Genomic DNA, 26,292 nt, shown 5'->3' with positions numbered 1-26,292 from the left:
GATTGCATCACTCACATAAAGTGACAGTTGTAACATGGTGGTGGGAGGGGTGTGTGAGGCCTGAGAGAGAGTAGTGGGGGAAAGGCAGGGTTACTGACGCCCGCCCACTCTCCCCCACCCACCACCACCACCACCCGTCCCATCCACTCCCTCTCCCACCACAGTCTCCCACTTATCCCAGCCTCGTCCTCGACCCTTACCCTTCACCACTTTCTCCGGAACACTTGTTTATTAGACTGCGCTGGTCACCGCCCCGTGCTGCAAATTTTAAATTTTGCCCCGAGGGGCGAGTTTATTGGGCAGCGCCACTCATCTTGTGAGTGGACACACCGCCATAGTGACAGTATTGGGCAGCGCCACTCATCCTGTGAGTGGACACACCGCCATAGTGACAGTATTGGGCAGCGCCACTCATCTTGTGAGTGGACACACCGCCATAGTGACAGTATTGGGCAGCGTCACTCATCTTGTGAGTGGACACACCGCCATAGTGACAGTATTGGGCAGCGCCACTCATCCTGTGAGTGGACACACCGCCATAGTGACAGTATTGGGCAGCGTCACTCATCTTGTGAGTGGACACACCGCCATAGTGACAGTATTGGGCAGCGCCACTCATCCTGTGAGTGGACACACCGCCATAGTGACAGTATTGGGCAGCGCCACTCATCTTGTGAGTGGACACACCGCCATAGTGACAGTATTGGGCAGCGCCACTCATCTTGTGAGTGGACACACCGCCATAGTGACAGTATTGGGCAGCGCCACTCATCCTGTGAGTGGACACACCGCCATAGTGACAGTATTGGGCAGCGTCACTCATCCTGTGAGTGGACACACCGCCATAGTGACAGTATTGGGCAGCGCCACTCATCTTGTGAGTGGACACACCGCCATAGTGACAGTATTGGGCAGCGCCACTCATCTTGTGAGTGGACACACCGCCATAGTGACAGTATTGGGCAGCGCCACTCATCTTGTGAGTGGACACACCGCCATAGTGACAGTATTGGGCAGCGCCACTCATCCTGTGAGTGGACACACCGCCATAGTGACAGTATTGGGCAGCGCCACTCATCTTGTGAGTGGACACACCGCCATAGTGACAGTATTGGGCAGCGCCACTCATCTTGTGAGTGGACACACCGCCATAGTGACAGTATTGGGCAGCGCCACTCATCTTGTGAGTGGACACACCGCCATAGTGACAGTATTGGGCAGCGCCACTCATCTTGTGAGTGGACACACCGCCATAGTGACAGTATTGGGCAGCGCCACTCATCTTGTGAGTGGACACACCGCCATAGTGACAGTATTGGGCAGCGCCACTCATCTTGTGAGTGGACACACCGCCATAGTGACAGTATTGGGCAGCGCCACTCATCTTGTGAGTGGACACACCGCCATAGTGACAGTATTGGGCAGCGCCACTCATCTTGTGAGTGGACACACCGCCATAGTGACAGTATTGGGCAGCGCCACTCATCTTGTGAGTGGACACACCGCCATAGTGACAGTATTGGGCAGCGCCACTCATCTTGTGAGTGGACACACCGCCATAGCAGCATGTACAACACTCCCCAATAGGAAGAAAACCCGCTGGGTTGTTCATCCTGTCCCGTGCTGCAACTTCCTCCAATAGAAAGAAAACACGCTTCAGTCATTATTAATTTCTATACTAAAATGGTGGATAGTTAACTGTGTGCAACACTCCTTATCATTGACGAGACTCCTCAGTCACTATAAGAACTGTGGTTCCGGCAGGATGCCACGTGTCTGTGGAGGACACGCGTGCATGTGTCAGCACACACACATGTGTCAGCACACACACATGTGTCAGCACACACACATGTGTCAGCACACACACATGTGTCAGCACACACACATGTGAGGGGTTAGTGTGCGCACTAACCTGGAGGACTAGAGTGAGCAAGAGTGCCAAGACTAAGCTTGTGAGGTAGAGTAGTGAGGAGAGCAGTGGGTGGTGGGGGCAGCAGGAGGTAGCGGCCAGTACCCCTACAAGAGCAATGGGGTGGTTAGGCCAGCAGGAGGTAGCGGCCAGTACCCCCACAAGAGCAGTGGGGTGGTGGGTGCAGCAGGAGGTAGCGGCCTGTACCCCCACAAGAGCAATGGGGTGGTTAGGCCAGCAGGAGGTAGCGGCCAGTACCCCCACAAGAGCAGTGGGGTGGTGGGGGCAGCAGGAGGTAGCGGCCAGTACCCCCACAAGAGCAGTGGTGGGGGCAGCAGGAGGTAGCGGCTAGTACCCCCACAAGAGCAGTGGGGGGGGGGGGGGCCGCAGGAGGTAGCGGCTAGTACCCCCCCACAAGAGCAGTGGGCAGGTGGGGGCAGCTGGAGGTAGCGGCCAGTACCCCCACAAGAGCAGTGGGTGGTGGGGGCAGCAGGCGGTAGCGGTCAGTACCCCCACAAGAGCAGTGGGGTGGCGGGGGCAGCAGGAGGTAGCGGCCAGTACCCCCACAAGAGCAGTGGGGTGGCGGGGGCAGCAGGAGGTAGCGGCCAGTACCCCCACAAGAGCAGTGGGGGGGGGTAGCAGGAGGTAGCGGCCAGTACCCCCACAAGAGCAGTGTGGGGGGGGGCAGCAGGAGGTAGCGGCCAGTACCCCCACAAGAGCAGTGTGGGGGGGGCAGCAGGAGGTAGCGGCCAGTACCCCCACAAGAGCAGGGGGGGGGGCAGCAGGAGGTAGCGGCTAGTACCCCCACAAGAGCAGTGGGGGGGGGGGGGTGCAGCAGGAGGTAGCGGCCAGTACCCCCACAAGAGCAGTGGAGGGGGGGGGGGGCCCGCAGGAGGTAGCGGCCAGTACCCCCACAAGAGCAGTGGGGTGGCGGGGGCAGCAGGAGGTAGCGGCCAGTACCCGCACAAGAGCAGTGGGGGGGGGGGGCAGGAGGAGGTAGCGGCCAGTACCCCCACAAGAGCAGTGGGGGGCAGCAGGAGGTAGCGGCCAGTACCCCCCCACAAGAGCAGTGGGGGGCAGCAGGAGGTAGCGGCCAGTACCCCCACAAGAGCAGTGGGTGGTGGGGGCAGCAGGAGGTAGCGGCCAGTACCCCCACAAGAGCAGTGGGGGGGGGCAGCAGGAGGTAGCGGCCAGTACCCCCACAAGAGCAGTGGGGTGGGGGTGGCAGCAGGAGGTAGCGGCCAGTACCCCCACAAGAGCAGTGGGTGGTGGGGGCAGCATGAGGTAGCGGCCAGTACCCCCACAAGAGCAGTGGGTGGTGGGGGCAGCAGGAGGTAGCGGCCAGTACCCCCACAAGAGCAGTGGGTGGTGGGGGCAGCAGGAGGTAGCGGCCAGTACCCCCACAAGAGCAGTGGGGTGGGGGGGCAGCAGGAGGTAGCGGCCAGTACCCCCACAAGAGCAGTGGGGTGGGGGGGGCAGTAGGAGGTAGCGGCCAGTACCCCCACAAGAGCAGTGGGGGGTGGGGGGGCAGCAGGAGGTAGCGGCCAGTACCCCCACAAGAGCAGTGGGGGGTGGTGGGGGCAGCAGAAGGTAGCGGCCAGTACCCCCACAAGAGCAGTGGGGGTGGGGGCAGCAGGAGGTAGCGGCCAGTACCCCCACAAGAGCAGTGGGGTGGGGGGGGGCAGCAGGAGGTAGCGGCCAGTACCCCCACAAGAGCAGTGGGGTGGGGGGGGCAGCAGGAGGTAGCGGCCAGTACCCCCACAAGAGCAGTGGGCGGGGGGCAGCAGGAGGTAGCGGCCAGTACCCCCACAAGAGCAGTGGGGTGGGGGGGGGGGCAGCAGGAGGTAGCGGCCAGTACCCCCACAAGAGCAGTGGGGTGGGGGGGGCAGCAGGAGGTAGCGGCCAGTACCCCCACAAGAGCAGTGGGGTGGGGGGGGCAGGAGGAGGTAGCGGCCAGTACCCCCACAAGAGCAGTGGGGTGGTGGGGGCAGCAGGAGGTAGCGGCCAGTACCCCCACAAGAGCAGTGGGGGGTGGTGGGGGCAGCAGGAGGTAGCGGCCAGTACCCCCACAAGAGCAGTGGGGGGTGGGGGCAGCAGGAGGTAGCGGGCAGTACCCCCACAAGAGCAGTGGGGTGGGGGGGGCAGCAGGAGGTAGCGGACAGTACCCCCACAAGAGCAGTGGGGGGTGGGGGCAGCAGGAGGTAGCGGCCAGTACCCCCACAAGAGCAGTGGGGTGGGGGGGCAGCAGGAGGTAGCGGCCAGTACCCCCACAAGAGCAGTGGGGTGGGGGGGGGCAGCAGGAGGTAGCGGCCAGTACCCCCACAAGAGCAGTGGGGTGGTGGGGGCAGCAGGAGGTAGCGGCCAGTACCCCCACAAGAGCAGTGGGCGGGGGGCAGCAGGAGGTAGCGGCCAGTACCCCCACAAGAGCAGTGGGGGGGCAGCAGGAGGTAGCGGCCAGTACCCCCACAAGAGCAGTGGGGGGGGCAGCAGGAGGTAGCGGCCAGTACCCCCACAAGAGCAGTGAGCGGGGGGCAGCAGGAGGTAGCGGCCAGTACCCCCACAAGAGCAGTGGGGGGGGGGCAGCAGGAGGTAGCGGCCAGTACCCCGACAAGAGCAGTGGGCGGGGGGCAGCAGGAGGTAGCGGCCAGTACCCCCACAAGAGCAGTGGGCGGGGGCAGCAGGAGGTAGCGGCCAGTACCCCCACAAGAGCAGTGGGTGGTGGGGGCAGCAGGCGGTAGCGGCCAGTACCCCCACAAGAGCAGTGGGGGGGGGGGGGCGCAGGAGGTAGCGGCCAGTACCCCCACAAGAGCAGTGGGGTGGCGGGGGCAGCAGGAGGTAGCGGCCAGTACCCCCACAAGAGCAGTGGGGGGGGGGGCAGCAGGAGGTAGCGGCCAGTACCCCCACAAGAGCAGTGTGGGGGGGGCAGCAGGAGGTAGCGGCCAGTACCCCCACAAGAGCAGTGGGGTGGCGGGGTAGCAGGAGGTAGCGGCCAGTACCCCCACAAGAGCAGTGGGGGGGGGGGCAGCAGGAGGTAGTGGCCAGTACCCCCACAAGAGCGGTGGGGGGAGGGGGGGCAGCAGGAGGTAGCGGCCAGTACCCCACAAGAGCAGTGTGGGGGCGGGGCAGCAGGAGGTAGCGGCCAGTACCCCCACAAGAGCAGTGGGGGGCAGCAGGAGGTAGCGGCTAGTACCCCCACAAGAGCAGTGGGGGGGGGTGCAGCAGGAGGTAGCGGCCAGTACCCCCACAAGAGCAGTGGAGGGGGGGGCCGCAGGAGGTAGCGGCCAGTACCCCCACAAGAGCAGTGGGGTGGCGGGGGCAGCAGGAGGTAGCGGCCAGTACCCGCACAAGAGCAGTGGGGGGGGGGGGCAGGAGGAGGTAGCGGCCAGTACCCCCACAAGAGCAGTGGGGGGCAGCAGGAGGTAGCGGCCAGTACCCCCCACAAGAGCAGTGGGGGGCAGCAGGAGGTAGCGGCCAGTACCCCCACAAGAGCAGTGGGTGGTGGGGGCAGCAGGAGGTAGCGGCCAGTACCCCCACAAGAGCAGTGGGGGGGGCAGCAGGAGGTAGCGGCCAGTACCCCCACAAGAGCAGTGGGGTGGGGGTGGCAGCAGGAGGTAGCGGCCAGTACCCCCACAAGAGCAGTGGGTGGTGGGGGCAGCATGAGGTAGCGGCCAGTACCCCCACAAGAGCAGTGGGTGGTGGGGGCAGCAGGAGGTAGCGGCCAGTACCCCCACAAGAGCAGTGGGTGGTGGGGGCAGCAGGAGGTAGCGGCCAGTACCCCCACAAGAGCAGTGGGGTGGGGGGGGGCAGCAGGAGGTAGCGGCCAGTACCCCCACAAGAGCAGTGGGGTGGGGGGGGGCAGTAGGAGGTAGCGGCCAGTACCCCCACAAGAGCAGTGGGGGGTGGTGGGGGCAGCAGGAGGTAGCGGCCAGTACCCCCACAAGAGCAGTGGGGGCAGCAGGAGGTAGCGGCCAGTACCCCCACAAGAGCAGTGGGGGGTGGTGGGGGCAGCAGGAGGTAGCGGCCAGTACCCCCACAAGAGCAGTGGGGGGTGGGGGCAGCAGGAGGTAGCGGCCAGTACCCCCACAAGAGCAGTGGGGTGGGGGGGCAGCAGGAGGTAGCGGCCAGTACCCCCACAAGAGCAGTGGGGTGGGGGGGGGCAGCAGGAGGTAGCGGCCAGTACCCCCACAAGAGCAGTGGGCGGGGGGCAGCAGGAGGTAGCGGCCAGTACCCCCACAAGAGCAGTGGGCGGGGGGCAGCAGGAGGTAGCGGCCAGTACCCCCACAAGAGCAGTGGGGTGGGGGGGGGGCAGCAGGAGGTAGCGGCCAGTACCCCCACAAGAGCAGTGGGGTGGGGGGGGGGCAGCAGGAGGTAGCGGCCAGTACCCCCACAAGAGCAGTGGGGTGGGGGGGGGGCAGGAGGAGGTAGCGGCCAGTACCCCCACAAGAGCAGTGGGGTGGTGGGGGCAGCAGGAGGTAGCGGCCAGTACCCCCACAAGAGCAGTGGGGGGTGGTGGGGGCAGCAGGAGGTAGCGGCCAGTACCCCCACAAGAGCAGTGGGGGGTGGGGGCAGCAGGAGGTAGCGGCCAGTACCCCCACAAGAGCAGTGGGGTGGGGGGGGGGCAGCAGGAGGTAGCGGACAGTACCCCCACAAGAGCAGTGGGGGGTGGGGGCAGCAGGAGGTAGCGGCCAGTACCCCCACAAGAGCAGTGGGGTGGGGGGGGGGCAGCAGGAGGTAGCGGCCAGTACCCCCACAAGAGCAGTGGGGTGGGGGGGCAGCAGGAGGTAGCGGCCAGTACCCCCACAAGAGCAGTGGGGTGGTGGGGGCAGCAGGAGGTAGCGGCCAGTACCCCCACAAGAGCAGTGGGCGGGGGGCAGCAGGAGGTAGCGGCCAGTACCCCCACAAGAGCAGTGGGGGGCAGCAGGAGGTAGCGGCCAGTACCCCCACAAGAGCAGTGGGGTGGCGGGGGCAGCAGGAGGTAGCGGCCAGTACCCCCACAAGAGCAGTGGGGGGGGGCAGCAGGAGGTAGCGGCCAGTACCCCCACAAGAGCAGTGGGGTGGGGGCAGCAGGAGGTAGCGGCCAGTACCCCCACAAGAGCAGTGGGCGGGGGGCAGCAGGAGGTAGCGGCCAGTACCCACACAAGAGCAGTGGGGAGGGGGCAGCAGGAGGTAGCGGCCAGTACCCCCACAAGAGCAGTGGGCGGGGGGCAGCAGGAGGTAGCGGCCAGTACTCCCACAAGAGCAGTGGGGTGGGGGCAGCAGGAGGTAGCGGCCAGTACCCCCACAAGAGCAGTGGGGGGGGGGCAGCAGGAGATAGCGGCCAGTACCCCCACAAGAGCAGTGGGGTGGGGGGGCAGCAGGAGGTAGCAGCCAGTACCCCCACAAGAGCAGTGGGGGGGGGCAGCAGGAGGTAGCGGCCAGTACCCCCACAAGAGCAGTGGGGGGGTGGGGGCAGCAGGAGGTAGCGGCCAGTACCCCCACAAGAGCAGTGGGGTGGGGGCAGCAGGAGGTAGCGGCCAGTACCCCCACAAGAGCAGTGGGGTGGGGGCAGCAGGAGGTAGCGGCCAGTACCCCCACAAGAGCAGTGGGGTGGGGGGGCAGCAGGAGGTAGCGGCCAGTACCCCCACAAGAGCAGTGGGGTGGGGGCAGCAGGAGGTAGCGGCCAGTACCCCCACAAGAGCAGTGGGGTGGCGGGGGCAGCAGGAGGTAGCGGCCAGTACCCCCACAAGAGCAGTGGGGTGGGGGCAGCAGGAGGTAGCGGCCAGTACCCCCACAAGAGCAGTGGGGTGGGGGCAGCAGGAGGTAGCGGCCAATACCCCCACAAGAGCAGTGGGGGGGGGCAGCAGGAGATAGCGGCCAGTACCCCCACAAGAGCAGTGGGGTGGGGGGGGGCAGCAGGAGGTAGCAGCCAGTACCCCCACAAGAGCAGTGGGGGGGGCAGCAGGAGGTAGCGGCCAGTACCCCCACAAGAGCAGTGGGCGGGGGGCAGCAGGAGGTAGCGGCCAGTACCCCCACAAGAGCAGTGGGGGGGCAGCAGGAGGTAGCGGCCAGTACCCCCACAAGAGCAGTGGGGGGGTGGGGGCAGCAGGAGGTAGCGGCCAGTACTCCCACAAGAGCAGTGGGGTGGGGGCAGCAGGAGGTAGCGGCCAGTACCCCCACAAGAGCAGTGGGGGGGGGGGCAGCAGGAGATAGCGGCCAGTACCCCCACAAGAGCAGTGGGGTGGGGGGGGCAGCAGGAGGTAGCAGCCAGTACCCCCACAAGAGCAGTGGGGGGGGCAGCAGGAGGTAGCGGCCAGTACCCCCACAAGAGCAGTGGGCGGGGGGCAGCAGGAGGTAGCGGCCAGTACCCCCACAAGAGCAGTGGGGGGGCAGCAGGAGGTAGCGGCCAGTACCCCCACAAGAGCAGTGGGGTGGCGGGGGCAGCAGGAGGTAGCGGCCAGTACCCCCACAAGAGCAGTGGGGGGGGGGCAGCAGGAGGTAGCGGCCAGTACCCCCACAAGAGCAGTGGGGTGGGGGCAGCAGGAGGTAGCGGCCAGTACCCCCACAAGAGCAGTGGGCGGGGGGCAGCAGGAGGTAGCGGCCAGTACCCACACAAGAGCAGTGGGGAGGGGGCAGCAGGAGGTAGCGGCCAGTACCCCCACAAGAGCAGTGGGCGGGGGGCAGCAGGAGGTAGTGGCCAGTACCCCCACAAGAGCAGTGGGCGGGGGGCAGCAGGAGGTAGCGGCCAGTACCCCCACAAGAGCAGTGGGGTGGGGGCAGCAGGAGGTAGCGGCCAGTACCCCCACAAGAGCAGTGGGGGGGGCAGCAGGAGATAGCGGCCAGTACCCCCACAAGAGCAGTGGGGTGGGGGGGGGGCAGCAGGAGGTAGCAGCCAGTACCCCCACAAGAGCAGTGGGGGGGGCAGCAGGAGGTAGCGGCCAGTACCCCCACAAGAGCAGTGGGGGGGTGGGGGCAGCAGGAGGTAGCGGCCAGTACCCCCACAAGAGCAGTGGGGTGGGGGCAGCAGGAGGTAGCGGCCAGTACCCCCACAAGAGCAGTGGGGTGGGGGCAGCAGGAGGTAGCGGCCAGTACCCCCACAAGAGCAGTGGGGTGGGGGCAGCAGGAGGTAGCGGCCAGTACCCCCACAAGAGCAGTGGGGTGGGGGGGGCAGCAGGAGGTAGCGGCCAGTACCCCCACAAGAGCAGTGGGGTGGGGGCAGCAGGAGGTAGCGGCCAGTACCCCCACAAGAGCAGTGGGGTGGGGGCAGCAGGAGGTAGCGGCCAGTACCCCCACAAGAGCAGTGGGGGGGGGCAGCAGGAGATAGCGGCCAGTACCCCCACAAGAGCAGTGGGGTGGGGGGGGGGCAGCAGGAGGTAGCAGCCAGTACCCCCACAAGAGCAGTGGGGGGGGCAGCAGGAGGTAGCGGCCAGTACCCCCACAAGAGCAGTGGGGGGGTGGGGGCAGCAGGAGGTAGCGGCCAGTACCCCCACAAGAGCAGTGGGGTGGGGGCAGCAGGAGGTAGCGGCCAGTACCCCCACAAGAGCAGTGGGGTGGGGGCAGCAGGAGGTAGCGGCCAGTACCCCCACAAGAGCAGTGGGGTGGGGGGGCAGCAGGAGGTAGCGGCCAGTACCCCCACAAGAGCAGTGGGGTGGGGGCAGCAGGAGGTAGCGGCCAGTACCCCCACAAGAGCATGTTACAAGATGAGAACGCTGCCAGACGGGAGCGTCAGACTCCAATTATACTCGAGGTGCAGCCCCCGCCATCACCTTGAGGCCTACCTACTTGGAGGGCGGGTCCACTCTCACATGATGCTCTCACTCCCTTATCTCTCACTACCTCATCTCTCACTACCTCATCTCTCACTGCCTCATCTCACTCCCTCATCTCTCACTCCCTCATCTCTCACTCCCTCATCTCTCACTCCCTCATCTCTCACTACCTCATCTCTCACTACCTCATCTCTCACTGCCTCATCTCTCACTGCCTCATCTCTCACTGCCTCATCTCTCACTGCCTCATCTCTCACTGCCTCATCTCACTCCTTCATCTCTCACTCCCTCATCTCTCACTCTCTCATCTCTCATGACATCCTCTCCTCTCGCCCACCTCCTTCTGATATGTTTCACACTAGTACTTAGTCTTCGCAGTTTGACGCCTTCTTTTAATAATTACTTATGCTTTGATATCTTGTCTCTTCTCCTGTATCTTCCCTATTTTTGTGTGTGTGTGGGGCGATGGGGGAAGAAGAGTAATGAAGATGTAGAGTTTTACCGGTGAAGGTAAATGTTTAGTAGTGGGAAATGTAGTACTAGTTATGATAGGAGGCGGACTGTCCGCCTTGCTGACACTGTTTTTATGGTAGTCAAGCTAATATTTTGTCAATCGCCTATTATCTCCCCAGACCCATCCCTTAGACCCCGCTGCCTCGCCAAAACTTTATCTAATAATTTTGACTTCTTGACAAATGTGTAACGGAAGGTGATATTGACCACCATGGGAGCAAACTACCTTGTTACCTCCGTCAGGTGTAGAGGAATTATGCAGCCAGTGATAAGCCTAATAATATTACACTCACAATATATTCATATTTAATGTGGTGCTGGTGTTCTGCGATGGTTGATTCTGTACTCGTCTAGTTGTGCTTGCGGGGGTTGAGCTTCGGCTCTTTGGTCCCGCCTCTTAACTGTCAAATATCACTGGTGTTCACATTCCTGAGCCTATTAGGCTCTATTGTATCTACATTGTATGGAGTTAAGTAAGTGTGGGGCAGGGGGGGGGGGTGTTAGCTGTGTGCGTGTTCCCCTTAAGTTTGTTATATAGTGAGAGTTGTGAGTCATGTTGAGTGGTGAGGCGTGTTGGTGCGGCCGACCGTTTAACTCTAAACCAACCTTGTTTCACACTCACCATGTTTTAGGACTCATCACTCCTCGCTTGGACCATTACACAATTTGCTAATTGAACAAAAAGCAACAGTTGCATGACACAACTTATCCTAGAAAAAGTGCGTCGCAAAAGCTTGAATGGAAGCTCCAAGTTGGCAAGATGAACATTAGTGGAGAGCCTCCTTCATGGGGCTTGGTGTGGCTCTGCTCTGGCGCTGCTCTGGCGCTGCTCTGGCGCTGCTCTGGCGCTGCTCTGGCGCTGCTCTGGCGCTGCTCTGGCGCTGCTCTGGCGCTGCTCTGGTCGCACGTTCTAGTCTTCTCTTATATTTCATCTTCAAAAGTTCTGGCATTTTACGTTCACTTTCTACGCAAGTTTGTGGCGTTTATTATTACGCGGAGCAAATTTGATCTAGAGATATTTTAGTCGTCTAGAATATCTTTCTGGAATTTGGAATTCACGTTCAATCCCCGACCGTCCAAGAGGAGGGACACCATTCCCCCCCCCCCCCCCGTCCCATCCCAGTACAATGTTACTAATATATTACATATATTTGTCTTAATACATAGGTTGAGAGGCGAGATGAAGGAACTGAAGTTGAACCTCTACAAACACGCTTGGTTGTGTGTTGAGAAAGTAGCCTGAACAAACAGACTCAGACAGACAAATCCTCCGGTGTCTGGACCACATCCAAGAAAACGTCAGATGAATAGGGCAGAAGGGAAGGGGGGGAACTATCAGGGGACAGTCTCAAGTCACTACGACTATCCGGAAGATCCGGACAACTTATTTATGCGTGATATCCAAACCCCTGTAAATATAACTGATATCAACATGAGTCGTAGTGACTTGAGACTTTCAAGTCACTACGACCTCCAGCCAATGACCTCCACAATCCAGGCCAACATGGATTAAGAGCGGGAAGTTCGTGCCTTTCACAGCTACTTAACCACTACGACAAAATCACTGAGGCATTAGCAGAAAAACAGAATGCAGATGTGGCATACACGGATTTCGCAAAGGCATTCGATAAATGTGACCATGGAGTGATAGCACAAAAAATGAGGTCAGTGGGTATAACTGGTAAAGTAGGACGGTGGATACTCAGTTTTCTGTCGAACAGAACACAGAGAGTAACAGTCAACCATATAAAATAGTCCAAGCGCAGTTAAAAGTTCAGTACCTCAAGGTATAGTCCTTGTACCACTGCTTTTCCTTATTATCATATCAGATATAGACTCAAATACAAGGTACAGCTTCGTATCATCCTTTGCAGATGACACAAAAAGTAACATGAAAATTGCCTCTGCTGAAGACACTGAAAAACTACAAGGAGATATTAATAAAGTTTTCGATTGTCCAGCAGAAAATATGTTTAACATTCCAGATACTCAGGCACGGTAAAAATGAGGACCTTAAACATAATACAGGGTACAAAAAACAATCAAATCTGCCCATAGTAGGAAAGCAACAGGGGAGTAGAAGAACTCCGAGAACCCCATCAACCAGGTATCAACCAGGTAACATGTAAAGGAGTTGGGAAAAATGATGTCTGACGACCTAACGTTTAGGGAGCATAACCAAGCAAATATTGCGTCAGCCAGAAAAATGATAGGATGGATTACGAGAACTTTCAAATCCAGGGATCCCATCACAATGGTTGTATTCTTCAAATCATTGGAGCTGTCCCGTCTTGAGTACTGCTCAGTACTCACTTCCTCCCTTCAGAGCAGGAGAGATTTCTGAAGTAGAGGGAGTACAGAGAACATATACGGTATACATAGACGCGATAAAGCACCTAAATTATTGGGATCGTCTCAAAGCTCTCCAATTGTACTCACTAGAAAGGAGACGAGAGAGAGATAAAATAATATATACGTGGAAAATACTGGAGGGCAAGGTCCCAAATCTACACAGTAAAATAACAACGTACTGGAGTGAACGATATGGAAGAAAATGCACAATAGAACCAGTGAAGATCAGAGGTGCCATAGACATACTAAGAGAACACTGTATAAATATCAGAGGTCCGCGGTTGTTCAACGTCCTCCCAGCGAGCATCAGAAATATTGCCGGAACAACTGTGGACATCTTCAAGATGAAACTAGATTGTTTCCTCCAAGAACTGCTTGAATAACCGGGCCGTGGTGGGCCTGCGGGCCGCTCCAAGCAACAGCCTGGTGGACCAAACTCTCACAAGTCAAGCCTGGCCTCGGCCGGGCTTGGGGAGTAGAACAACTCCCAGAACCCCATCAACCAGGTATCAAGGCATCTTGCCCCCGAACCAATCACACTTGAGTAACTATTATGGCCTTCGTTATTATTTATTTTGGTAATTAGTAATCACTGCTGGGGAGTTGAAGTTTGATTTAGTGGATTCTTCAAGATAAGTTGCTTTATGGTCATTATAATAATCGTGTTATTAATTTACGATGTTTACAAGCCCTGAGATCACAAGGAGCATGAACTTGATCATGTTTTAGTAAGACGGTATAATATATTACCAGAGTATCGGTATCGGGAAATTAGGTGGTATCGGGCAGAACATTGGAATCAGTACACGCGTCAACAGTGCCTTCACAACCAGTCACCACCACCATATGACAAAGATGTACCCGGTGTGGCTGTGACCTTAAAGTGGTCCCTGACCTGTCGCCATAAGGTATGCCATACCTGTATACCATAACATGGTAACTTACACGGAACATATGGGAAGATATTTACAGAGCAAGCCACAGACATCTTGGCTGGCTTGGCGTCTTCATTTGAGGGAGAACAGCTTCGAACCTGCTGAAGAATCTCTGACTTTTTAAACGACACGCATTAACGTACTTGGACCCAAGAGCCTCGATTTACTATATGAAAACTCAGCCCCAGAGTACATAATTCCCAGATGAAATATTGACCAGAAATCCTTCCCCCAAGAATTGGAAAAAAGGAGTATGTATGTGTATATGTATGTGTATAAATGTATATATACATGTGTATATATATGTATGTGTATCTATGAATAAATCAATAAATAATAATAATAAAATAAATAGCCTTGAACAAAACGTGTGGAAGCATCGGAGTGTGTATATATGAATGCTACACAGTATTCATCTATGGACATCCATATATGGTGAAACACATGTGAAGAACCTCTCACACACTCACAGCTCCCTGACAAGAGGGAGCCAGCTTAGCTTAGCTGCCAACACCCACACATCGTGTCAGCAAGGCGGACAGCCCGCCTGCTTTCATACCTCTCACTATATTTCCCATTTCTAAACTTCCCTTCACCTATGCCTCTCCTTCCTCTTTACCCCCCCCCCAAAAAAAAGGGGGATTTTCACACAATAATTAGTATCACTATAATATCAAACTACTTTCTTCAACTCATTTCAAATTAACCTGTTGAAAGTCTCTCTTTTTTTTTGGGGGGGGGGTTTAAAGAGGAAAGAGAGGCATAGGTGAAGGGACGTTTAGAAGTGGGAAATACAGTAACCCTAGCTTCCCTGGCCCCGCCTGGCACCCTTAGCTTCCCTGGCCCCGCCTGGCACCCTTAGCTTCCCTAGCCCCGCCTGGCACCCTTAGCTTCCCTGGCCCCGCCTGGCACCCTTAGCTTCCCTGGCCCCGCCTGGCACCCTTAGCTTCCCTGGCCCCGTCTGGCACCCCCCAGCCTCGTCTGGCACCCGTCACTTGGGTTCACGTTGACATCTGGCGTGTGCCCTTGTATGCTACCCATTTTCTTTGATCTTGACAGTCATATACCTTAGCTTGAGGTTCTACCGTGTGTGTGTGTGGGTGGGGGGGGGGAGGTCCGCTATCCAAGTTGATGGCTTGAGCAACTAAGGGGTGACATACTTGGAACTATACGAGTGGATGAACGGGGTATAACAGTGATATTAAAGTTAATATTAAATATATCAACGCAAAAATAAAATAACAATGGGTATAAATTGAGTAAGCTGAGGTGTAGGAGAGAGATGGGAAGGTACTGGTTTAGAAACCGGGTTGTTGATTAATGAAACAAATTACGGGATAATTGCATAATCAACCACTTCGACTCACGATTCAACCTGCTCATCCTACAAAGAACATCGCATTTCGATTGTATGAGTTCCATAAGGTCAGAAATTGTCGTACTAGAAAATGGAAGCGGCTGGCGAAAGTGATGTACTGTTCTGTTTTCTGTTTTGGGTCCTCTGGTAGGTCAGGACACTTTAAATTGACCGGTTTCTTGACGATGGGAAACCTTAGGAGGACGGGCTGCACGATTGACCTCTAAAATCTGGTCTACTTCATGCGAACCTGGATCTTTCCATAGGTTTATCAATTATTGTTAAGACCTGGCAGACTACTAGTTACTAATTAAAGGTGTGAAATTAAGAAATAGTAGCTAGGGGCGAGGGTAGTGTAGGTGGGGAGCGGCACCAGGATGGTACAAGTGTTTACAGTAATACCTTGGTCTTGAGGTTCCACTGTACCACAATGTTGTAGCCAGACTGGGTCGCCAATGTAGAGAGAGGCTCCGTGCTCTCAAGGCTGTGGCAGGCTACCATCCAAGCTATGGCGCAAATGTGAGAATTGTCAAAATGATGTATCTCTCATATATTAGGTCTCTGTTTATGCTGCACCCATGCTTGCTCTAGTGCCTCAGAGAATGCTTGGAGGGCTGGAAAAGATGCAAAACGAAGCCATGAGGATTATCCTCGGATGCCCCCGTACAACTAAATTACTAAACATGAGGAAGGAACTCAATATTTCATGTGTATGTGATCGTATCACTGAAATTAATGCATTAATTGGTATCAAGATGCTTAGGCTAACCCACCCTAACCCCTGCACTGAAGCCCTCCAAGCCTTCTTCCTTGAAGGTCAGCATCCCTCCAAATGGATTACCAAAATTGTCACTGTGCTCTGAATGTATAATATTCCTCACCTCTATCAAGAGAGACAATAACGACACTTTCCTGCCCCATGGGAGATCACTCCTTTCCAAATTATTGTCCCCCCTTTCCCACTCAAGAAGCTGATTAAAGAACAGTCCTTGCTTTGACAAGAAGCAAAGTACAATACCTTAAGCCAAATTGATGACGTGCGCTCTCTTTAGTCAGAGAGCGTTCCCTTTCCCAGATTATTTACACTGATGGATCCTTGCATCAGTCCCATGGTGCAGCTGGAAGTGCAGTTGTTGTGACAGTGAGAGATGGTTCCATCTCACATGAGAGTGGAGCGCGTCTAAGTAACTGGGCCTCCACTCTTCAAACAGAATTGGTTGCCATAATCCTGGCACTCGAGCGCGTATATGAATCCAAAGTTGACACGCTAATTGTAAGTGCCTCCTTGTCATCCTTGACTGCCCTCAGCTCCCCAAGGCATAACTGTGACGTGCTTGTCTCAGAAGCTAGACACAGATATATTGAAATAATCAATGATGGAGTCAGAGTTTGTCTCCTGTGGATTCCTTCCCATATTGGTCTCCGAATGCATGATAGAACTGATGAGTTGGCCAAGACTTTTGCTCGTAAAGAGGGAATTGATTATCATCTTGGACTGCCTTTGAGCAGCTTGAGGGCAGTAATATTCCGGGATCATCAACAAAATCTCGTAGACTTGAGGCAAAGTAAAATTCACACCAGTTCATCTATCATCATTCTACTATGCACTTAGAACCGCACGTCTATGGGTCATCCAATAAGGTTAGACTGCTAGATGTCACCATTGCTAAGCTTAGGCTCGGTTCTTGGAGTTTGTAACATCTGCTGATGTAGATGTGACTAAATGTAAACTGTCAGCAGAACTATTCGCATACTTTGCATCATTATATAATGGAATGTGAAAAATAGCGGAATTCAGAGATAACACCATCAATAGTGTCCAAGAAATGTGTAAGTACTTCATTCATAATGATATACTGCTAGGAATCTTAACGAAGTATCCAAAATTTGTTTACTGTGGGTAATGCATGCACATATATCTCAAAAAAAAAAAAAAAAAAAATGACTGTTGCACTGTGGCCCAGTTTTTTCTACCACCGCGGCACATTGACGATTTATTTGATTTGATATTTGTCTCCTACTGATTTTAATCTTAGCATCATTATTTACAAAATAATAGCATTGGCTTACACAAAACAAATATGGTTTGCATACTGAGTTGAAATTATTAATCCATTAGTTTTTAAGCAAAAAATTAGTTTTTCATTAGTTTATTTGAACTTGAGAGCTATGTAACCGGGAGAGGCAACACTTCATAATATGAGGGCTGTATGCTGGCTGCAGTGTTGTAAAACGCAATATTATGATCCCCGCAGATCATATGATCATAATATGATCATATTATGATCCACAAACACATGTTGGCCCCAACACTATAATGAATTAGGAACAAAGGAGAGGTAACGGCTTACGGTTTTACAGTATCTGTCCTATCTTCTCTGATAGGACAGAGAGTCTATCTGACTCTCCTTTGCTTAGCCTATTGTACAGCCTACTTGGCGTTTCAAACTTCTAATAATTTTTTCTTGTACTTCCAGGTAAATAATAATCAAGATGTCTGCAGCCATCGAGGAAGACGGGGCATTAATGGAACGTGGTAAGGTGTCCCCATAAAGAGTTTTGAAAATAATATTTTTCGCCATTGACAGTTAAGTATAGGTTGAGATATTGTACTTGAAGCAGAGTTCAGGGTTTGTGTAGGACCAACACAAGCAACATGAAAAGGTAAAGGGAATAGAGGAAAGTAAAGAGAGAGGACAGATGGGCTGGAGAATGGTCATTGAGGACCTAAAGACTCGCAAGAGTAGTTGAATAAAAGACCTGAAAAAGTGAGACTGAAGAGATTACATGCACTTGCCAAAATTCTTTTGCTAGTAAACTAACCAACAATTGAACATTACCTGTAGGCTAGGAAGGTTTCGGGTTGAGTAGAATCAATCAGTGAAGGTTATCTTTAAGATTAGTACAATTAAATATATATGTGCAGAAAAAAGAGAAGTTAAGGGACAGAGGAATGTTCCATGACGTATACTGTAGTGAGAACACTTCTGAGTTGGATAGGGAAGCCAAGAAACTAGTAATGAGATTTATAAATGGTACAAGCACTGCACAAGAAGTGGCAAGCCAGGCAACACAGTACAACACGGCAAAATAATGGAAAGTCTGTGAATCTGAAGGAGCAACCATGAATGACTAACTCTACACACACACCTTCCTCTTCAGGGTTGGGCTCGAGCAACAGTAAACATGAATAATATTCAAGTTATGTACACAACTGCATATTTAATTACCAATAAGATGAAGGTAGAATTACAGGAAAGGGTAACGAAAAATCAACTATTCGTTATTGCAAAAATGCAATACAAATTTGAGGGTTAAAAGAGGATATGGTTTTCTATCACCCTCTCATTACCAATAATAAGATAGTGTGTAGCGGTGGTAATGAATCCTGGAGAGTAAAACTGTACTGGACTCAGGAGATAAACATTTACTAGTGCAACATAGTGTGAAACCGATGATTGGAGAACCACCAGCGACACAAGACCTGCTGATTACTCGAATTGAGGCAGATATCAAGAAGAGTAATAAGACGCCTTATTAATTAAGAGCCATCGAACACTGCACTTGTTACTGCCCGTGTGTGTGTTTAGAGTACAATGTTTGTATGACAAACTAGCTCTTCCTTCAATTTAAGGTAGCTGCATAAATGTCCAGCCATATAAGAGCTAAGTATGTCAGTATGAAAATAAGAATGGGCATCAGTAGGTTGTCTCGGGTGATTAATTCAGCTGTTGTTCTTAGCTTGCTGGTATTGATTTATTTCCTAGGTAAATTTAAACTGTACACGACAATTCAGTATTGTAATTGATGTAGGTAACAAGTTTGTTACACTTGTAAATCTGTGTAAAAAACGTCAATTGGTACCCCCAGAAACATGCGGGTATCTTTTAATTGCGAAGATGACTTATAAGTGAGAGAGAACCTTATGGTGATAGAGACCAGCGTCCTCTGGTCTTGGCTCCTGGCACACAGTAACGTCGGGCTACATAATACAGGGTACAGAACACAGTCAAATCTGCCCATAGTAGGAAAGCAGCATGTCAAGGATTTGGGAATAGTGATATCTGACGACCTAACGTTTAGGGAGCATAACCAAGCAAATATTGCGTCAGCCAGAAAAATGATAGGATGGATTACGAGAACTTTCAAATCCAGGGATCCCATCACAAAGGTTGTACTCTTCAAATCACTTGTGCTGTTCCGTCTCGAGTACTGCTCGGTATTCGTTTTTCCCTTCAGAGCAGAAGAGATTTCAGAAATAGAGGGAGTACAGAGAACATATACGGTATACATAGACGCGATAAAGCACCCAAATTATTGGATCGTCTCAAAACTCTCTAAATGTACTCACTAGAAAGAAGACGAGATATCAAATAATATACACGTGGGAAATACTGGAGGGCAAGGTCCCAAATCTACACAGTAAAATAACAACATACTGGAGTGAACGATATGGAAGAAAATGCAGAATAGAACCAGTGAAGAGCAGAGGTGCCATAGGCACAATCAGAGAACACTGTATAAACATCAGAGGTCCGCGGTTGTTCAACGTCCTCCCAGCGACTATAAGAAATATTGCTGGAACAACCGTGGACATCTTCAAGAGAAAATTAGATAGTTTTCTCTAAGGAGTGTCGGACCAACCGGGCTGTGGTGGGTATGTGGGCCTGTGGGCCGCTCCAAGCAACAGCCTGTTGGATCAAACTCTCTCACGTCGGCTGGGCTTGGGGAGTAGAACAACTCCCAGAACCCCATCAAGTAGGGGAGTTGACTGTGTTATTTTGTCATTTCTATAAGATACTTCATATGGCACTTCCTTACAGTTTTCACGAGAAAACTTGATAAGCTTCCAAATTATGCTAATTACTCTTGTGAACATGTAATTTAATGACTTGCTCTAGGACTCTTTTTTTACCAGGTGGAATATAAGACAGGTTGAAAGCAGGAGTGTGTCAGAAGTTGGTGCAGGGATAAGCTGGCAGAGCAGCCACCTCTCATTATTTGACAATCCGTAAAAAATGCATTTATTTTTGTTTTTCCCAAAAGAAACATTGGAACCTAAGCAACCCACCTAACCTAACGAGGCCGATACTGAGAAACGCCATTATTAGGGTGCATTAAGTTGTACTAAACCCCACCATTTTGAGGTTTTGGTGTATTCCGTTAATGGTGTGATGCATTAGGCGAGAGGCCCGGTAGTGGAGATGGGGAGTGCTTCCCCACACCCCCAATTTAGACAGGTGTGGTAGTGGTGGTGTACCTGTTGTTTCACACCTTTCTAGTGAGTGGATGTTCAGTTCATGCCTCCATCTGGTTTTGCAAAGTTTTGTGATTGGTACTGATATGATGATACAGTAGTCCCTGGAAGAGAGAAGTGCCTTATCCTAACCTACCAGCGGAGCCACGGACAGAAAACGGGACATTGTCTATTTCGCGAGCCGCTACCATTTTCTTGTATGACATTTTTTGGTCTTGGGTAAAGTATATGTCAAAATGCGACGTGCTATTAGGAGGACGGGTAGTATTGGTAGTCATCCAGGTTGTTTAACTCAACTTCTCGCAATCCCAAGTATGAATTACAGCCCAGTTGGTCAGGTATACTCTGGAGGTGTTTATGAAGACCTTTTGAACACTGTTAAAGGTCGACTAGTTATGCTCCTTATGTATAGACGGAGAGTGAAGGATAGAAGAGGGGAGGATGTTGAAGGATAGAAGAGGGGAGGATATTAAAGGATTGAAGAGGGGAGGATATTGAAGGATAGAAGAGGGGAGGATATTAAAGGATTGAAGAGGGGAAGATATTGAAGGATTGAAGAGGGGGAGGATATTAAAGGATTGAAGAGGGGAAGATATTGAAGGATTGAAGAGGGGAGGATATTAAAGGATTGAAGAGGGGAAGATATTGAAGGATTGAAGAGGGGAGGATATTAAAGGATTGAAGAGGGGAAGATATTGAAGGATTGAAGAGGGGAGGATATTGAAAGATAGAGCCACGTCCAACAGCCTGGTTGACCAGTCCAACAACTGAACCGGGTCGCGAGGACGCTAAGCTCCGGAAACACCTCAAGGTAACCTCAAGGTAAGGAGGGGGGGGGGGATAGTGAAGGATAGAGGATGGGGAGTGGAGCGTGAGGCATTAAGCAAGAGGGGGCGGCGCGCCTTGTAGTGACTCAGCCACATACAACAACACTGCCACATTATTCTCGCCAACACTTTATACCTCCAATTTATTTTCCCCAAATCTCTGCTTGGGCTCCACCCAGCCTCCCTCTCACGCTCCTCCACTTACGGCAAATCTTCCTACAATCTTCCTCCTACAATCTCTCTCTCCTTCCTGCCCAACCACTTGGGGTGGACGGTAGAACGACGGTCTCGGCTTCATGCAGGTCGGTGTTCAATCCCCGACCGTCCATAAGTGGTTGGGCACCATTCCTTTCCCCCCGTCCAATCCCAAATCCTTATCCTGATCCCTTCCAAGTGCTATATAGTCGTAGTGGCTTGACGCTTTCCCCTGAGAGTTACCATTCTCTCCAGTCTCTATCTGATGCATTCAGCGATAAGCACACGATACAAAATTATGGGTTTATTGTTTTATTTAGAAATGTGTCGGTGTTTACATGTATCGTTATTTTTGACAATTGTTAATATTTGCCTTGGTGTATAAATTACATGTACACTGTACAGTTACTAGATCATGCTCGTCTTGAGCTGAGTAATGAAACGTAATACAAACGGTAATAATACTGGAACAATGCATGGTAGATATTGTCAATAGACCACCTTGGACGACCTTAATCAAGGTAGTTATTGATGAATTAAGCCTTTTATTTTTATAGAAGTTACACGCAGTTACACTAACGTAGAACAAGACACAAGTCAATGTTGTGACGACAGGTAAAGGTGGGGGGGGGGGGGGGGAGGGAGAGGAGGGTATATGTGAAGGGGTAACTAGGGGAGGTATATTTATAGTGTGGTGGAGGGTGAGCTAAGTGCACACCACCTCCCCACGCCCACCTCCACCTCCCCACGCCCACCTCCCCACGCCCACCTCCCCACGCCCACCTCCCCACGCCCACCTCCCCACGCCCACCTCCGCCGGGCTCCTGCTCCAACTCTCACACAACACAACTTTATAATAATAAATAATTCCATCATTCCAATAATTATTCCAACCAATTAGTCCAAGTTTCGTGTCTGCTCCATATTGATGAGAGCGGTATTGCCCCCCCCCCCGGCAACCCCCACGTGTTCCCACCTAGTTGTGCTTGCGGGGGTTGAGCTCTGGCTCTTTGGTCCCGCCTCCGGTGTACAGATTCGCGAGTCTTTGGCAATATTGTGATCTCTCTCCACCTGTCATTAATTCCATCACTTGATTGCAAGTATTACTAACATTATTATTGTTACGGCGTGTTGAGTACGTGGCTATCACCTTACTTGTGATACATATGAGTTAACAACTGTTGTGGATACATCCTGGTTGTATCAGTCATGGGGGGGGGGGCGTCCTCGGCAAGCGTAAGGGGTTGTCTGTCCCCGACAATGGCGGGAAACTATATGTACTCGAGACTGAATAATAAACGGGACAGAGAAAAGGGAGAGTAGGAAGAAAGGAAAGGACCGAAGAGGGACGAGAAAGGACCGAAGAGGGACGAGAAAGGACTTTAGTGATATAATCGGGTCTCGTAGTACAGTTGGCTTCGTTCTCGACTCATTCGGTGATCCCGGCTGGAGCAGTAGTGGCGGGGCACGTTTCCTTGCACCTATGCCACTGTTCCTTTAGTAGTAAATGGGTAAATAGTAAATTTAGTAGTTAGGCAACTGTTCTGGTGTTACATCTGAGGGATGGCATGGCAGAAAGGGCAAAATAGCATACCTATTGAGGTCGATCTCGAACCCATTGTTGATGTGACGACTTATATTGAATTTTGTAACTAGCTCATCAAGATTGTAACTTGCTTAACTAAATGAATTGTGGGGTTCAGTCCCTGAGCCCATTGCCTCTGTAACCCTTTCCACTACCGCCCACAAGATGGGTATGGGGTGCATAATAAATGAACTAAACTAACTAACTATTGCAGAGTTGCAATAGGTATGCTAAGAGAGAATTGTCAACATCAAGGGGCCAAGACAGTTTACCACTCTCCACACGAGACAGTTTACCACTCTCCCTCTAAACATAAAGGGTATAACTGGCCAACCTTTCGTGGTGTTCAAGAGAGAACTTGATAATCGCCTTCAAAGGATTCCTGATCAACGGGGTTGTGATTTTTATACGTCAGGCTGCAACGCTGCCTTCAACAATCTAGCTGACCAGACCAACCTGGAGGCCTGGTCAGAGACAGGACCATGGGCACGTTGGTCCTCTGAACTACCACAATATAACCACAAGGTAAAGTTCAGTGGTGCGACAACGGGGGACTAAGATATAAGCCTAAAGAGAGTGAGTGAGTGAAAGTGAGTGTATATTCACCTAGATGTAATTGTTGTGTAAAATGTTTAATAAAACGCTTGAAAGAGGAATATTCGTTTGCCTTGTTCGGGTTAAATGTAGACACAGTAGTCGCTTCTGTATATTTATTGACCGAGACAACAAGGTTATATTCCAACTGACATAGAATTTGAGTATAACAGGAAGTCTCTCAGATGTCTGGAAAGCCACAAATGTAGTCCAGATATTAAAGAAGGGGATAGAAAGAAAGCACTAAACTACAGACCAGTGTCATTGGCCTTCCTTGTAAAGGTGCTGGAGAAAGTAATCTGGTGGAGAATGGTGGGGGGCGTCTTGAGAGAGGCTCCACCATATGGAAGAAAACACCGTTTTCTTCCATTACAAGAGGTTGGTGCAAGAACCTAGATCAATTGAAACTGGTGGGTCGCTGCATGTCCAGGTGTGGGACCGTTACTGCTGCTGTTACATTTTAGTCTCCTGGGTCAGATGGAACTACTAGCCAGCAGCAACCTGAATATGACCAATGCATATTCAAGCTCGGCGATATACAGTACATCTTCAATAATATATCGATGTATTTCAATGTATTATTAGAAATCTGCGCGAGTCGAGTGATGGCGACACTGTGGGGGAATTTCTCTGCAGAAGTCTTCAGAAATCGCACATGTGTGTGTGTTGGGAAGAGGGTTGGGGGGCTGGCCATTGTGCAGCTGAACAAACAAGTTCAGGCAAGACGAGGCGTCTCAACCACTCCACATGTAAGCTGAACGTGCTCCACCACCACCAAGAGCACCCACAACCAGATAAGCCATACCATAAATGGGCCACAGAAAACGTGAAAACCTTAACGATTTTCTCAAAATGGTGAATTGAAAAAAAATAAATGGAACTTGATGATCTTAGGAGGCCTTGTCGAGGACCGGGTCGTAGGGACGTTGAGCCCCGAAATCATCGCAAGGTAACCGCAAGGTATCCTGTTCTATTGTAAAAACTAAGCAATAGAAACATGAACCGCACATAAGCACTCAGTCCAACTACAATGCGGAAATAAAAAGCAAAATAAAAGATTAACAATAATTATGAAGGAAGACCTTTTAAAAAACACAAAGTAGCTATAGCAACTGCAAGAAAGACAACTATGATGATAGAATAACTAGAATATTTGACATGTCAAATCAACTATACATTTGTTGAGGACAGTATTGTTTCACACCAATGGTCATCACCTAACCCTGTCAGTGGCAGGGCTGGTGCAGCATACACCGTAATTAAGAATAATGCCTTACAACGCGGAAATGAAGGAAAAGCCCGTATTGAGAAGTATGCTTCTTTAACACAAGTGGAGCTAACTGCCATTGTTATGGTGTTAAGGTTCCTTGAACGAAGTACTAACGGTGCAGTGATCTGCACTGATTAAAGCAGCGCTACAAAGCTTTACTAAAAATCGGGCAGAAAATCTTGCGATAATCGCTGAGATCAAGAGAGCTGAGAGAGTACTAACCAATCAAGGAAGAATCGTCAAATTTTGTGGATCCCCTCCCATGTTGGAATATGTGGGAATGAACGAGCAGATGTGCTGGCTGCTGAGGGCGCTGAAGGAGACCACATTGAATACTTCGTACCTAAGACTTGTCTACAAATTAGAGGTATTGTCAGGCAACATCACCGTGACAAGATTACTGAGGAAAGGATAGAAGAACAAATCAGTAAATCTATACGATGGTACAATATAGTTGCAGCTGGCAAACCCAATCATTATGGACGAAGTGGCGGTGGCCGCGGGAGAGAACCAGTAATAGCAAGAATTCGTCTTGGATACAAATATCCATGAGGATTGGGAATGGAAACAACAGTTGAGCAGAGGAGTTGCAGAATCTGTGATGAGAGTGATGGACACTGCCTTGACCACTACCTGAGAGAGTGTGGACATCTAAGTCATTAGAAATGTGTTGAATAATAAACCCCACATTGTTTGAGTTAGGAAAACACTATTTGTCAAATATTGATACTGTTCTTAAAAGATTTCCCCATTTTGCACCCGCAAGATAACGTAAGATTTTAAGGGTTGACGAATGTTAATCATCTTGTTTGAGGAGCTGTTGACTTGAGACAGTTAAGCAAGTCCCAGCTGTGTCTGGGTACAAGTGACAGGATGAACAACCCAGCGGGTTTTCTTCCCTTTGGGGAGTGTTGTACATGCTGCTATGGCGGTGTGTTCACTCACAGGATGAGTGGCGCTGCCCAATACTGTCACTATGGCGGTGTGTCCACTCACAGGATGAGTGGCGCTGCCCAATACTGTCACTATGGCGGTGTGTACACTCACAGGATGAGTGGCGCTGCCCAATACTGTCACTATGGCGGTGTGTCCACTCACAGGATGAGTGGTGCTGCCCAATACTGTCACTACGGCGGTGTGTCCACTCACAGGATGAGTGGCGCTGCCCAATACTGTCACTATAGCGGTGTGTCACAGGATGAGTGGCGCTGCCCAATAAACTCGCCCCTCGGGGCAAAATTTAAAACATTCCCATTCAAAGCTGGATTTGTTGTTATGGAGGACGTGCAGAGAACTTTTACTCCTGCACGTACTTTGCAGAGAACCGATATTGGGATATTTACCCGAGGGGCCATTATCTCTAGTGGCATCGGTGACACGAAGCCGGCGGATTGTTAAAGGCCTCCCAGTTTGTGCTGATTTTATCTATTTGGATCTTAAATTGCAGCTGTGTTTTGGCATTTGTGGCTTCGGCGGGTAGGCGGGTCTATGGGTAGACAACCCCATGGGTGAAAAACCATGTCCCGTTTTCTATTTGTCCTGAACTGCGCCTTGTTGATCTTGAAACCGTCACTCCATGTTGGTGTTGTTACATTAGACCGTGTGAGGAAGTGGTGGTGTGACTCACGGTGGACGCTGTGGGGGAGACGGAGACGGAGAGCGAGCGCGCAGGAGCACGCGCACGCTAGAGAGCCAGCGCACCCTGGTCAGACACGTGCAACAAAATAATTCCATCGCTAGAAAATTTGGTTTA

At 52.1% G+C, this 26,292-nt stretch overlaps 1 protein-coding gene across 19 annotated transcripts in view; it reads left to right on the top strand.

Moving 5' to 3' along the window:
- Positions 1 to 26,292, top strand: part of Vinc (vinculin) — a 228,296-nt gene that overhangs the window by 65,088 nt on the left and 136,916 nt on the right. For 2 of the 19 annotated variants that reach the window (XM_069310852.1, XM_069310853.1), the window contains exon 2: positions 17,289 to 17,347. The exons of 16 other annotated variants lie outside the window; for them this stretch is intronic. The gene's annotated coding sequence lies outside the window, so the exon portion shown is untranslated. Of the gene's footprint in view, positions 1 to 17,288; positions 17,348 to 26,292 lie in introns of those variants that run through there. One more of the 19 variants, XM_069310865.1, reaches the window with a different exon arrangement.

The sequence above is a fragment of the Procambarus clarkii genome, chromosome 68 (assembly GCF_040958095.1).
Source record: "Procambarus clarkii isolate CNS0578487 chromosome 68, FALCON_Pclarkii_2.0, whole genome shotgun sequence".
NCBI classification, from domain to species: domain Eukaryota; kingdom Metazoa; phylum Arthropoda; class Malacostraca; order Decapoda; family Cambaridae; genus Procambarus; species Procambarus clarkii.
The sequence above is the reverse complement of the archived record's forward strand: the minus strand, read 5'-3'. Positions and strand labels throughout refer to the sequence as shown.